The sequence below is a fragment of the Anopheles funestus genome, chromosome 3RL (assembly GCF_943734845.2).
Source record: "Anopheles funestus chromosome 3RL, idAnoFuneDA-416_04, whole genome shotgun sequence".
In the NCBI taxonomy this organism is placed as follows: Eukaryota; Metazoa; Arthropoda; class Insecta; order Diptera; family Culicidae; genus Anopheles; species Anopheles funestus.
This window is the reverse complement of record NC_064599.1, coordinates 34,983,731-34,996,808: the sequence shown is the minus strand read 5'-3', so window position 1 is coordinate 34,996,808 and position 13,078 is coordinate 34,983,731.

Below are 13,078 nucleotides of genomic sequence, written 5' to 3'. Positions count from 1 at the left end.
ATAACCATGGACGGTTGGCGTTATCGATCCGTAAGAAATCCGTCCGCTAAATCCATCCCGACAACATCCGGTACACAGTTTCCGTGCCAAAGATGTCCGGCCCGGACACTTTCCGGCTCGGTGAAATTTTGCGCAACATTAATCCAATTTATGCGATCGGTAGAAAATGATAAATCTTCCCGCTGGGAAATTACCGGAACGGAAAACATGTGTGCTAATTATGTCGACGCCTTGGTCCAGGGGGGTGGAGTGGAAAATGTGTCTCGCCGGGTGTTAACGTACCGGGGCGATATGGCCAAGCAGCGCCAAACTCCAGTCCGTGGCGACATCGAGTGAAAACTATGAAAGCGGCAATAAATCTGCTTTTATTGGGGCCACATGTGCGTTTGCCGGTTTTGCGCTTCGACCAGAGTAAACCCGAAAATCGTTAGAACCTTCGGAGCAGATGCCGTTCTGCTCCGGCACTTCGTTACTCACACACGTCCCTTACTGCACACAAACATGCCAAGCCATGCTTTGATGACATCGCCCTCAAGAATGTTTCGTAATTATCACCCGAGCGGCATCATGATTCAGACATCTTAGAACGTCTACGCGCCGGCACCAGGACGACCAGGTTTTGATCTCATCATCTTGACTCAATTCGAGTTGACCGAGTTGTACCTATAGCGGATGAATAATCGAACACGTGCTCCATCCGCTCTCGTTCTGACACCGCGATGCAAGTATAGTGCTCATTAGCATAACCGATCGGGTCGGGATGAAATTGGGCCCTTCGCCTGCAATGGGCCGTGTTATACGATGATTTCATGGAGGTACTGTGAGCCACTTTAATGTTAGAGCTGCGATACGTTGATGTCATATAGATGACGTTATTATTTTTGCGTGAATTTAACGCAAGCAAAACAACACCAAAAGAGAGTGAGAGGGTGAAAAAAAAGCGTCGCAATAAATGCAACAATTTATATTGTGCGGAAAGACAAGGCTATTCGTCATGTGGTTCGATGCATCACAGGGAACAGAAGTGGTTGCCTTGGGAATGTGGTCACGTTAACGTTGACTAAACGTATGGTTTATGACTGTACTGGGGCAACCGTTACAAGGCCGATGAGAATAACCATTTTATCATTACATCGATTGCGTCCATTATTTCCAGCAAACAATAAAACGATGTGGTTTGGTTAAATACATAGAACATAAATTGCATGCAGAACTTTAATTTTACATTGTCATGCTGGAAAGAGTTCTTTTTTTCTTGTTTTTTTTATGACCAGTGTCGAATTTTCGGATCGTGGTAGGCAAAATTTTAACACATGAATTTCATGTAACACGGTTCAAATTTATTGCCCTGACTATCCTTTTGCCGAGTCCGAAAATAAGAGCGCCGGTCCGCTTGCCGCCACCATATATTTATATCCTGACGCCCTCTACCGGAATCCAGCGGTCCTAGTACAGGGATGTCAAACAGTTTTGACATTCTCCGGCCCAGCGCAGGAACGTTATGAACGTTCCGGTGTTTTGTTTATCCCTGTGCTGTCAACAATACCGCGTGATTTGTCGCGTTTCTTTTCGATTGTTTCCGATACGTTTTCCTCACAAATCGACTTCGTACATCTAACATCTAGCACAGCTAACTTCGCGGCTGATCGTGTATGCAATTCTTGCGCTGTCTGTATTGTGGCTTGTCTTACTTGTCCATCTTTCTCCGTTATTACATCAACAACGCGTCCTTTCAGCCACTTGCTTCTCGGGAGGATCGAGTCTACTATCACTACTATGTCATTTACAGCTACCGGTTGCACTCGGTCAAACCACTTATCCCGGCGCGTTAACGTAGGTAGATACTCTGCCGCCCATTTCTTCCAAAATAACTCAACTAACGCCTGCGATGCTTTCCAGTTCATTTTTAGGAGGGCAGTTGTATCGTCAAAGGTCTTAGTGGGATGCGCAGCGTTCAATATACCAAGGAGAAAGTGATTTGGCGTCAATGCGGGCTCAGATTCGTCGTCAAGGGGTATTGGCGTCAGCGGTCGAGAGTTTACATCCATTTCGACTTCCGTCAGTGCTGAAAGTAAATTTTCATCGATGGGAAGCCGAGGCATTAGTATTCCGCTAAGAACCTTTTTCACCGATCGGACTAATCGTTCCCAGCAACCCCTAGAACGTGGTGCACCGGGGGGGTTGAACTGCCACTGTAACACTTTTTTCCAGCTTAGCCATTTCTCTGCCAATCGACCATCTATTTGCTGGTCCCAGTCTATCCCAGCCCAAATCTCTTGCGTGAGGTGTTTTATGTACACAAGGAAGTTGCCAATCAGACCTATGGGATCATACACGATCGTTAAGGTGTTAAGTACTTCCTTCTTGCTGGGAGGATGTTGGTTGGTTGCCCGAGGATGTTGGTGTTCAAACCTAGATGCGTTACGGTTCTTTACAAACTGTGCGCTACTAGGAGAGCACGTGGTTCCGAACGTTATGACCGCCATAGCATCAATCGCTGGTTCTCTTCCAGCAATATCATTAACGTCCCTGAAAAAGAATTGCGATCGTTGGTCTTCAGATCTCATTCTTATCTGGACGAACATTTCCTTTATGTCGCCAACGATTGCGATGCGATGTTCACGGACTTTGTAGAAAACTGCTAACAGCGAGGCTAATATGTCCGGACCGGTTAGCGGAAACGAGTTGAGGTTCACCCCACGTGACTTTGCAGCTGGTGGAAATACTGTGAGGAACCAATCTCTCGCACCCTGTGCTTCCTCTGTCTCATACCGTTTTCCTAGGAGCGTCTTCGCTGCGGTATGTATTTCTATCTCCTTTTCGTAATCTTTCGAAAGCATTTTCACTGAAGTCTTTGTTACTTCGAGTGACTCAATCTTGAAAATTTCATTCCTAACGTTATCTATTTTTTGTAGATCGTCTGTTCCGCACATGCAAATGTGGAACTTACTATGGACATGGTCGTCGCGTGGTGAATTACCGGATTCTCCGAAGACGATCCACCCTAAAGGTGTCTTAACAGCGGCTGGCTCTTGTCTTTGGCCTTCTGCGTATCGAAGGGGACGCATGAGGTAACAATTATCAATACCGATGAGAATACGCGGTTTAACGTTCTTATAAGATTGTAACGGTAGGCCCTTTAAATGTTTGTGCTTTTTAGAAACCTCTACGGTGGAAAATGATTGTGATGGCAACGACAGGGTCTCAAGAGAATGCACTTTCGGAAGCGTAAAGACCTTGTTCCTATTCTTTGGGTTGGCGATCTGAATGGCCAAACGCATGGAACGGGTTTCTTCCTTTTCGAGGTCTCCGGTCCACCGGATGCGCAATGGATGGGGAGTCCCGTTAAGTCCCAGTTCGTCTACTAAACTTTCCTCAATGAACGTGCCTGTTGAACCACTGTCAAGGAAGGCATACGTTTCTACAATCTTGCCATTTCCAAACACGAGTATGGGTACGTATTGCAACAGCACACCTCCAGTTGTAGACATATGGGAGTTAATAGACTCCGTAATGGACGAGTTCACCGCATTGTTTATCCGTGTTGGCTCTTCCGGCTGTTGAGCGCCGGGCACGTTGTTTGAACCTCGTTTTTGTTCTGCGTCGTGCAATAGTTCGTGATGGGTTAACCGGCAACCATTCACCCCACACGACTTTTGTAATCTGCATCTGCCCCCGTGTCGACGCAAACACTGTCGGCATGCGTTACCGCGCACGACGGCCCAACGTTGATCCGTATTCATTGCCAGGAACGTGGGACACTGGTCTAGTCTACTACATGATCCCTTGCAGGTAATGCAAGACGCGTCTTTTCTGTGAGAGGAAGAAGACGATTCAACAACTGTTTCAGGAGTTTCGCTTACCATTGTATTCAGGTATGTCGCTGGCTTGTTTTTTCGTCCTTCTAAACGTTTCGCCTCCGTTTTAGGTTCATGAACTGACGGTAAAGTATTGTAACTAGCCGCTTCCACCTCCTTTTCGATCCAGTCTTTGAAGTCATCGATAGTCGGCACACTAAGGAGCAAACGATAATGCGACCAATCTCGCAACAGTACAGGCGGAAGCTTTTCTACCATTTCCTGTAGCAAGGCAACGTTGAACGTGTACTCATACAGGCCCGATGACGAAATAACAGCGGCCATCTCCTGAACCGCGTTCCCGAAGTCGACGATCGTTTCTGCTCGTTCTAATCGCGGCGAGGGAAGCTGGCGAATCTTTCGTATCAGATGGTGCACGATGATTTCAGGCCTGCCGAAATGTCGCCGTAGCACATTTAACACCTGCGGAAGGTGCTGTGCGTGCGTCAAACGATGCCCGACCATTTCGCGTGCCTTACCAGAGAGAGCTTTCGACAATCGCTCGACGTTCTCCTCATCCGTATAACCATACATTTGAGTGGTTCGCTCATAGTTAGCGATAAACATGGTCCACTCTTCAGGCTGGCCAGAAAAGGGTGGCAAATCCCGTAACTTACTTTGTCGCGCATACAGCTGGCTCTGGTTCAAGGATGGCAAGGTCCTACTGACTATCTGTGGCCAACGACTGGTTCCGCTACCGCGAGGTTCAGTCGTTGCAAATCGACCCGTACTATGCAGCGGGAAAGCGCGTGCGGTTAGGGATGGAATCGCGTTCGGGGCCGTTGCTGTTGGGAACGCGAAACCAGAGTGCTCTCCGGCCACCGCGTCGGTTTGGTTCGTGGTTTTATCACCCACACCGTACCTTGATGCACGATCAACCTCTTCACCTTCAATAACATCACCATTTAACAAGACGGTTTCAAACTCCTTCTGTCGAACACTCAACCTCAACCTCTCAAGCTGTATTTGCTGACGCTCCAACTCTATTTCCCGAAACTTCAGGTCTAATTCCATCGCTTCGAGTTCGGTCCGGTCCTTTCTCGGTGATTGCGTCGCCGCCACACGCCCGTCGAGCGATGGCGACGCGCTGCGAAGCGATGGTGGCGCATTCGGGATCGATGGCGTAGGCCGACGTACTTCGTAGTGTGGTGTTATTGGTGAATCGGTTAAATCTCTACCGTGTGGTAAAGTGATCGGTGTCATGAGTGTGGAAGAACGTATCTTCCGTTCGTCGATGTCGCGAGTTGCCGCACCAGCCATGTTACCCTGCACGGTTCGATGCACTGGGTTGACCCTGGATGACCCTGGGATGTCATGGCCCGTCATCAACGATGGTGGTGCCTGGCGTGGTTGCACGCGTAGATTTGTAGGATCAGCCGTAGGCAGATCCGAATATTCAGCCGGTGCTGGCGGCTGTTCACGTCCTGTATCCTCCATATCTCGCGGTTCCGTTGGCTGTGGCGATTCCGAATCGCTCCGCAACGATTACACTGCACCCGCGATAAAAAAGTGATCACTCCGAGTGATGCGCGAAAGTGTCCCGATACCGCACTCTATTCGTGTCCGCGTACGTTAACGAAAACCCGGGCGGCTGTGATTCAGAATCACCTATCGAATTCACTTTTCACTGCTTTTAATTCACGATTTTACGACTTGGAAAACTAGGGTTCGTGATACGCACTTGCGTTTTACTTTGTAAATCGCACAACATTCGCACTTTAATGCTCTGTAGCATTAAATTTCGATGGCACTAAATTTGAAAATGTCGAATTTTCGGATCGTGGTAGGCAAAATTTTAACACATGAATTTCATGTAACACGGTTCAAATTTATTGCCCTGACTATCCTTTTGCCGAGTCCGAAAATAAGAGCGCCGGTCCGCTTGCCGCCACCATATATTTATATCCTGACGCCCTCTACCGGAATCCAGCGGTCCTAGTACAGGGATGTCAAACAGTTTTGACAACCAGTTTTTATTGTTAATCTGTATTTTATGGATTAAATTATTATAATAAAATCAGGGAAGAGGAAATGAATCAATGAAAGCAAAACCAATTTTTATAGTGTTAGATAGCCTTAACGAATCAGTGTAAAATGGGCTTAAGTGCAATCGGAAATTGATCTATATGTAATCATTGATCTAGATATCGATAAGATCTAACATTGATCAAGAGGTAAACTTAAACAAACGCACTACAACTATGATCCGGTATAGCCGCGTTTTTGGTCACTCTCTTCACCTCATTTTACAAGAAATGTAACCTAAAAACACGTGAAAACTACCTCATAAATGAATGATTTATGTAAATGTATGATAATGTATTAACCAATACAGGATTTACATTATTATACAGCGTTTATGCATTGTTCTGGTCGCTGTTTAAATAGAACTAGGCTTGGTTCAGACTGATTTTGACTAATTCGCACAATCTTGGTTCAGCTCAAAAAGGAATTGATTCTGTTGGACCTTTCTAGATTGCACAAAATGCACCAATATTGCAGAATAGACTGAAGCACACAAAACAACTAGACATGTTTGACCCACAACAACATTAACACCAATAACCACAACAACCACAAAACACATCATCACAACCGAGTATGTCCGGAATAAGGGAAAACATAAGGAGCAAAAGCCTTATGACTATTGTTACCATCAGCACAAGTAGTTCTCCTTTCACGGCAAATGACGTATTAATTAAAATTTAAATAAATAAACAGAGGAGGTGATATAAAGAAGCTTCATGTACCAATTGAGAAAGATTAATGGCGCGAATTTTTCTAGATCAGTCTGAGCCCAGCCTAGTTGATTTTGAACAGAAACCAGAACAATGTTTTACAGCAATGAACAAAGAGGTAAACTCTGTATGGCGATAATGAACAAAACAAAGGGAAATAATTTAAAAATTGGAACTAATTCCCAATCATTACAGTTTTCAACTTCAACTACCATCCAACTAGGATATCTTTGTTTAATAATAGAAGGGCTTATTTCTGAATTGAATCTAAGGATGTAAATTTATCAGATACAAATTCTCTGGTCATGTGTGTAGTACGATCAGGCAATACCTCGAATGTTAATCACCCTCTTTACAATAATAATCGTTGATACTTGATATCCAGGGTCATGATCATGAGTTGAGTTCAATTTCGTCAAGCAGATTAACTCAAATTTCATGATTCAATGTACACCAAAAAGGTCACCGATGAGCGATTTTCAATTTCGGCGAAATTTCCTCATCATTCCACGTATTCCCTGGCGCTTCTCAGCATGATTCAGCGTACAGCGTGATGCAACTTGATGAAAATTCCAACGGCCAATCATAGACTCTTTGTCGATAAAACAGCTACATTCTTCCATTCTAGAAACATTAACCTAATTTCCCAACCACCACCAACCCACATAACTAACCTATGCTGCGGTAAGTGTTAACGCATTCCTTCGAAACCAAACGCATGCCGTTGACCCGGGGTGCGTGCCTTTTAATTGAAACCATATTCACAGCTCAATCTGCTCGGACGTGCATCCCCATCCATTGAAGAGAAAACAAAACATTCCCACCCACTCCAAAACATGCGCCCGTTGTAATTTGTTCGTACGAAAATTACGCATTCACGCGTCTAGGCCTGGACACAGAATAAGCGTAAACATAAAGCGTGGTGTGGTTCTCATTTCATTCTTGCCCGAGCACACGATCGCTACCGTGCGTCAGGATAGTTAGATCGGGAGGTATCAGGTGCAGGAGATGAAGGTATATTGTTGGAAATGTTATTAAAACCACCTCACCGGGTGTATCAACCATTGAAGGGCGTGAGGTGTTCCCCTGGGTTTTTTTTACCGAAGCAGAAGCGTATTACCTTCACTTTTAGACCGGATGATTTGAAAAATTAAAACATGTTGTTGGTGCTGGGTCGCACGACGGGACAAAATGAAAATTAGAAGAAAAAATATACATTAGACTGGGATGCTAACATTGCAAACTATACGTGTGATGTGTGGTCCTTGCAAGGTGAGTTAATCAAAGCACAAAGCTCAATACGGGAAGGAACACCTGGTTGATTTAGTACGAGCTGCACCGTGCAGGATGCAGCGAAAGATCAAAGGACTCGTGATAATCAATGGACCGTAACGTGGCACTCGTGGCGGTTGTAATTATGGTGGTTCCATGTAACACCTTCTGTGAATAGATGAATCGATGGTTGATGAAAAGCCATAGTGGTACGCGTGGTTGAAAAATGACATCCATTACATCATTGGAAACGGCCAGTAGTCGGTTTTATAAATTTTATCGAGGGACAAGAGAATGGAAATAAAAAATAGATAGTTGCTAAAGATAATTTCTGAATAAAAAAAATAGTTTTTTTACGTATCATTCTTCTTAAATTTAAAAAACGTTGTGTTACAGAAAGGGGTTGAAAAATTTAAATACGTTTTACTGTTTTATTTGGGTTTGTAAGTTTTTTTAAAATTATAATTCACAAGAGGGTTTAATTGTTTAATGGGTACAGCCTGTTTTTTTCATTAAAACCTTTCAAATCCGTGAAAGGTGTAAGGTACGGTACGTGAAAGGTTCTGTGTCATGTTACATGACGTGACCTACCTAACTTAGTTTTTTGCATATTGATTTCCTAAGCGATGAATCAAGTTCGCTACATGATAGTGAAGTCATCGAACAGTTAGAGTCTCCTTTTTTTTCAAGCTCACAACAAAGTGTTTAGAAAACCTAAAAGATGCTTAGAATTTTGTTCAATATAGTCAATCAATATATAAACTAATATTTACTAAAGTCTTAATTTAAATAAGAAAATGTAGAAAGGCTAAACGGAATATTTAATTACCATCAATTAGTTGCTAATGTTTAAATCGCTCAATACTTATAAGCCAACCGTAACACATTCGCTTACACTAGCTTTAGTTCGGTTTGTTTCAATCAAACTTAAATCGTTATTATCTGGTTAGTTAACACCAACACGAATGAGAATGAGTTCATATAAATTCATTGTAAAAAGGATTACACCAATTGAATTAAACCAGGCATATTGATTTTCCACCAATTATCTTAAACGCACAAACAGAATACAGCACGGTTTCGGAACGTGCCGGGTTTTGTGCATTCATCCCTGATCGCGGCGTGCCAGTTTTACGACCACCAGAAAGCCTCAATCAGGATGCCGCTCTACAATTAAATTGATTAAAGGCTCGTGACAGCAATATGAAGGCGTCAAAGCTTCATGCTTTGGAATGCATTGTTTTGTGCCATTTCATTTTACCTTGTTCTTAACTCTTCTTATTTTTATTTTGTTTGTTTTTTATGGTTTGGGTACGAAATTATGCAAATTTTATCAACGAACCAAACTAAAGAGCTGCTTAACTTAATTTTATTCTGCAATAACACACGGCCATTGGTTGAAAAGTTTTTTTTTACAAACTAAGCCATAATTAAATGGATCCCATTGAACAGAAAAAGACAAATTGAATGTTTATTTCATCGAAGAGTTAAAGCAAAAATAAACCGCCAAAAAACGAGGTACAAGATGGCCAGAAATCCAACATGACAATGAATGAAGTTTCGTCAACAGGGAACACTACAAGCTGCTCACTAGAATGCTTTGAGTGCTCTCATCTCACTCAAACTCACTCTCTCACTTAATGCTCGTGAGTACCATTGTTTGCGAGATTCTCCCAACGGTCTGTTTGAATAGCAAAACCACGTGTCACACCGCAAATGCGCCTAAATGAATGCTAACCACCGGACACGCAGCCGATAGAAATAATTCAATTTTTCTCACCTGCAATGGTCAATAATGAAAAACAGGATTTTTTTTGTATGCTGCCCCATTACATTTCGATTATATTTTGTAATGATTTATTGACATCATGATAGGATAACTTCCACTACATGCACTGTTACATTTCATGTATTTCATTTGTCGTTCTGTTTGTGTTTGGAAGAATTACAACGTAATCACCAGTTAATGTAATTGTCAATCCGATGGTTCTGATTTTTTTTTGTTCAAAAATATTTAATTATCAATTCATCCCGTCCAACCTACTGGAAATATTGGTCTCCTTTTTCATGATTCGTCTCGAGCGTTACTGACGAACAGTGTAGCCCGTTTAACAATTGCATCTGCTATTGATTTGTGCAAACAATGGTAAACGTTTTGCAACGGGGTAAAACACAGAGCAAAACAGTAACAGAAAACATGACGTTTCCCAATGTTCGCTTTATCGTGCTCTTTCGGTCAATTGCTCTTTCCGGCTTGTGCGCTTGATTAAAGCGTATGCATCGATCGATTGCACATTTCCTCCGGACGAGCTAAGCCGCTCAGACGCGAGATTGTTAATAGTGAAAAATCGAATTAAACGCGCTATGTCCGATCGAACAATTGAGTCATTTATCGATCCATTCGCTTCGCACTACCGGTGGTCTTGAAAGTCCCCCAAGGGTTAGAGGAGATTTTGCAGCGATTGCAAGCATATTTCAATAATTTATCATCCATCAAAACGGACGCATTCGATGAGTTTCTGTGTATCGTACAAAAGTTTCGTTTCCGTTTATCGATGAGTTAAACTTTCACACACACACACACCACAGTCGACCGGCCCGACTGGAGAGTGCTTCATGCAAATAGTGGTTACGGTGTGCCGCTTACTTAACGTGAGATAAAAAAAAAGCTTAAAATGGCTTTGAATAGTTTCTGTTTTATGTTTCCTCGCTTTAAAATACTAAACTAAGCCCAGCTGAAGCTTTTGCTGTTTATTTTTCATGACGAAAGTTTATCGTTATCGAAGTGTACGGTACGTTGGTGTTTCTATACACTTTGGCGGTACAGGAGCTGCATTGCTGTTGGTTGGGTGAGTTATGTCTTGGTGAGTGAGTCTTTGGGAAGTTTTCGAATAAAGGCAATTACTTTTCGGTTATGTTTTATAGTCGCTTGTTGTTGTGCTGGTGCATGATCGTTCATTTGTTTACAGCAATTGTTTTTCTTTTCCAATTTTTACTTTCAGCTGTTTGTTTGCATATTTTAATTTTGAAAGCTGTGAGTTTATTGATTTACATGAGTTTATTATGTTAAAAAATTAATATGTTATTAGAAATTAGCCGATACATAAAAAATATACATACAGTAAAAAATGTGATATTGCTTGTCTTTTTTATGTAGTGTTTATTGATGACTGTATAAAATAAATAAAAAATAATTACTAAATACGACTTGAAACCTTATTACTGACAATTTACTCCAATAAATGTGTAAAAATCTTAAGATTTTTTCAAAAAAGTTTGAAATAGCTAAACGAAAAATAAAAAAAAAGAATAATAGCCTTAAACAATCAAAACCGACAAATCAAAAGCAATCCATTGCGCTCTTGTCGCTGAATGCAACCAAGCGACACAAGAACGTGCAACCTAAGCACACAAGCACACTGTCACAATATTGGCTTCCAGCACTGATCCATGAATAAAACACAATGACAAGAAAATGCCAAACATAACAAAAAATGCACACACAACAAGCTGGTAAAAGGCAAATAAAATAATGCTCTTCTTAGATAGAAAGAGAAAGAGAGAGAGAGAGAGAGAGAGAGAGAGAGAGAGAGAGAGAGCGGGTGAAACCAACAAGATGGACAAAGTTATTTTTTAATGCGAATAAACTTTATCGCTCACAGCAACTGCAAAAGGTCGATTTGCGTTGATTTATATGATTGCCGTGCAATGTTTGGCAAGATTTTTGTGTCTATTTTTTGTGTGTGATATCGTGAGTATATCAGAACAAATGGACGGTGAAAAAACAAAGTCAATTGGTAGCCGGATGCATGAATAAATCGACAATAAAGTGAAGGTATGGTTTTGTTGAGAATTAAAAGAAATTTCTAGTACTTGAATGAGTACATTTTTAAAGAAGAAAATCCTTCATATTAAACCCAGACGTTGGTTCGATATTTCTTGGCATTTTTTACTGTTTTAAAAGAAATCCACTTTTTTTAAATTTCGTAAATCGTTCCTATGACCAAGCATTACAAATTTGAAAAATCACGTCGCAACCAACCGTCTGCTGGTTTCGTTAGTTTGTGAACCTATTGAGACTTTTTATCAAGAAAAAAAATATGTCGAAATTTGGTCACACAAGCTGTCACAGCTAGGATGTTGCGCAAATATTAACAAAAGGATTTCTGTGAAAAAAAGAACATTTTCAAAGCGGTTTGTTTGTTTAAAAATACCACAAAAATTGTCTTCGTTTTCGTTGAATTGGACATCAAGGGAGGATGTATTTTCAATCGAATTTATCAGCTTCTTCAACGTATGACTAACAACAAAGTATATTCCTTGTATAATCTTTACTTGCGCAATGACCCCTACAACTAGAGAAGAAGCTCCAAATTCGAATTACATGGTTCACTAAACATCTGCCCCTAAGCGTGTCTATTTGAGTCCACAAAAAAGGAACATTCTCACAATGGCCAATCTCGTCATCGCACCTCGATATGTAAAATATTGCACTCAACGGGATACGGCAATAAGCAAATCCGGACACGTACGGATGGGTTGATGAGACGACAATATACATACATCAGCCGTACGGTTTGCATCCAACACGGAAAACCAGTGCCAACCATGTTCGGACGAATGTGCACTCGGTGTGTGTAATTCTGAATGGTTTTACCCAAAAAAAGGAAATGCTAGGTGGGACTGTGAAATAAACAGTCGTCAAAAATACTTTATCTTCGCCAACACGTCGTTGGAAATCATTCTTCGACGGTTACGATTCGACGATGTTTGTTTTAGAATACGAAAGAAGAAAAATCTACTGAAAAATCTAAAAATGAGAAAGTTATCAAGATGAAATAATAACAGCTTTGATGAATTTAGCATAATTTACGTGCATATTTTTTTTAGAAAAATTACTTTGTTACAAGCTTTGAAGTTAGTGAAGAAAACAACGTTTCGATTAATTATTAAGCATAATTAAGTTTATTAAATATTAAGCTTTAAACTTCATTCTAAGATTAAAGCAATTTAAAAGCGTTTAGATATAAAAGTGTTCTATAAGAATATTTTGTTTCTTTGAAGGAAGCTGTGTTTTGCTAAAAATCCATGAAATTTCATCTGTCAGTGCTTTTAAAGTAATTTACGTTTATGTCATCCAAAGATAAATATTTTCTATGTCATGAATATGAAAAAATATAGAGAAAATAAACAGGAAATATCCGGCGGTCC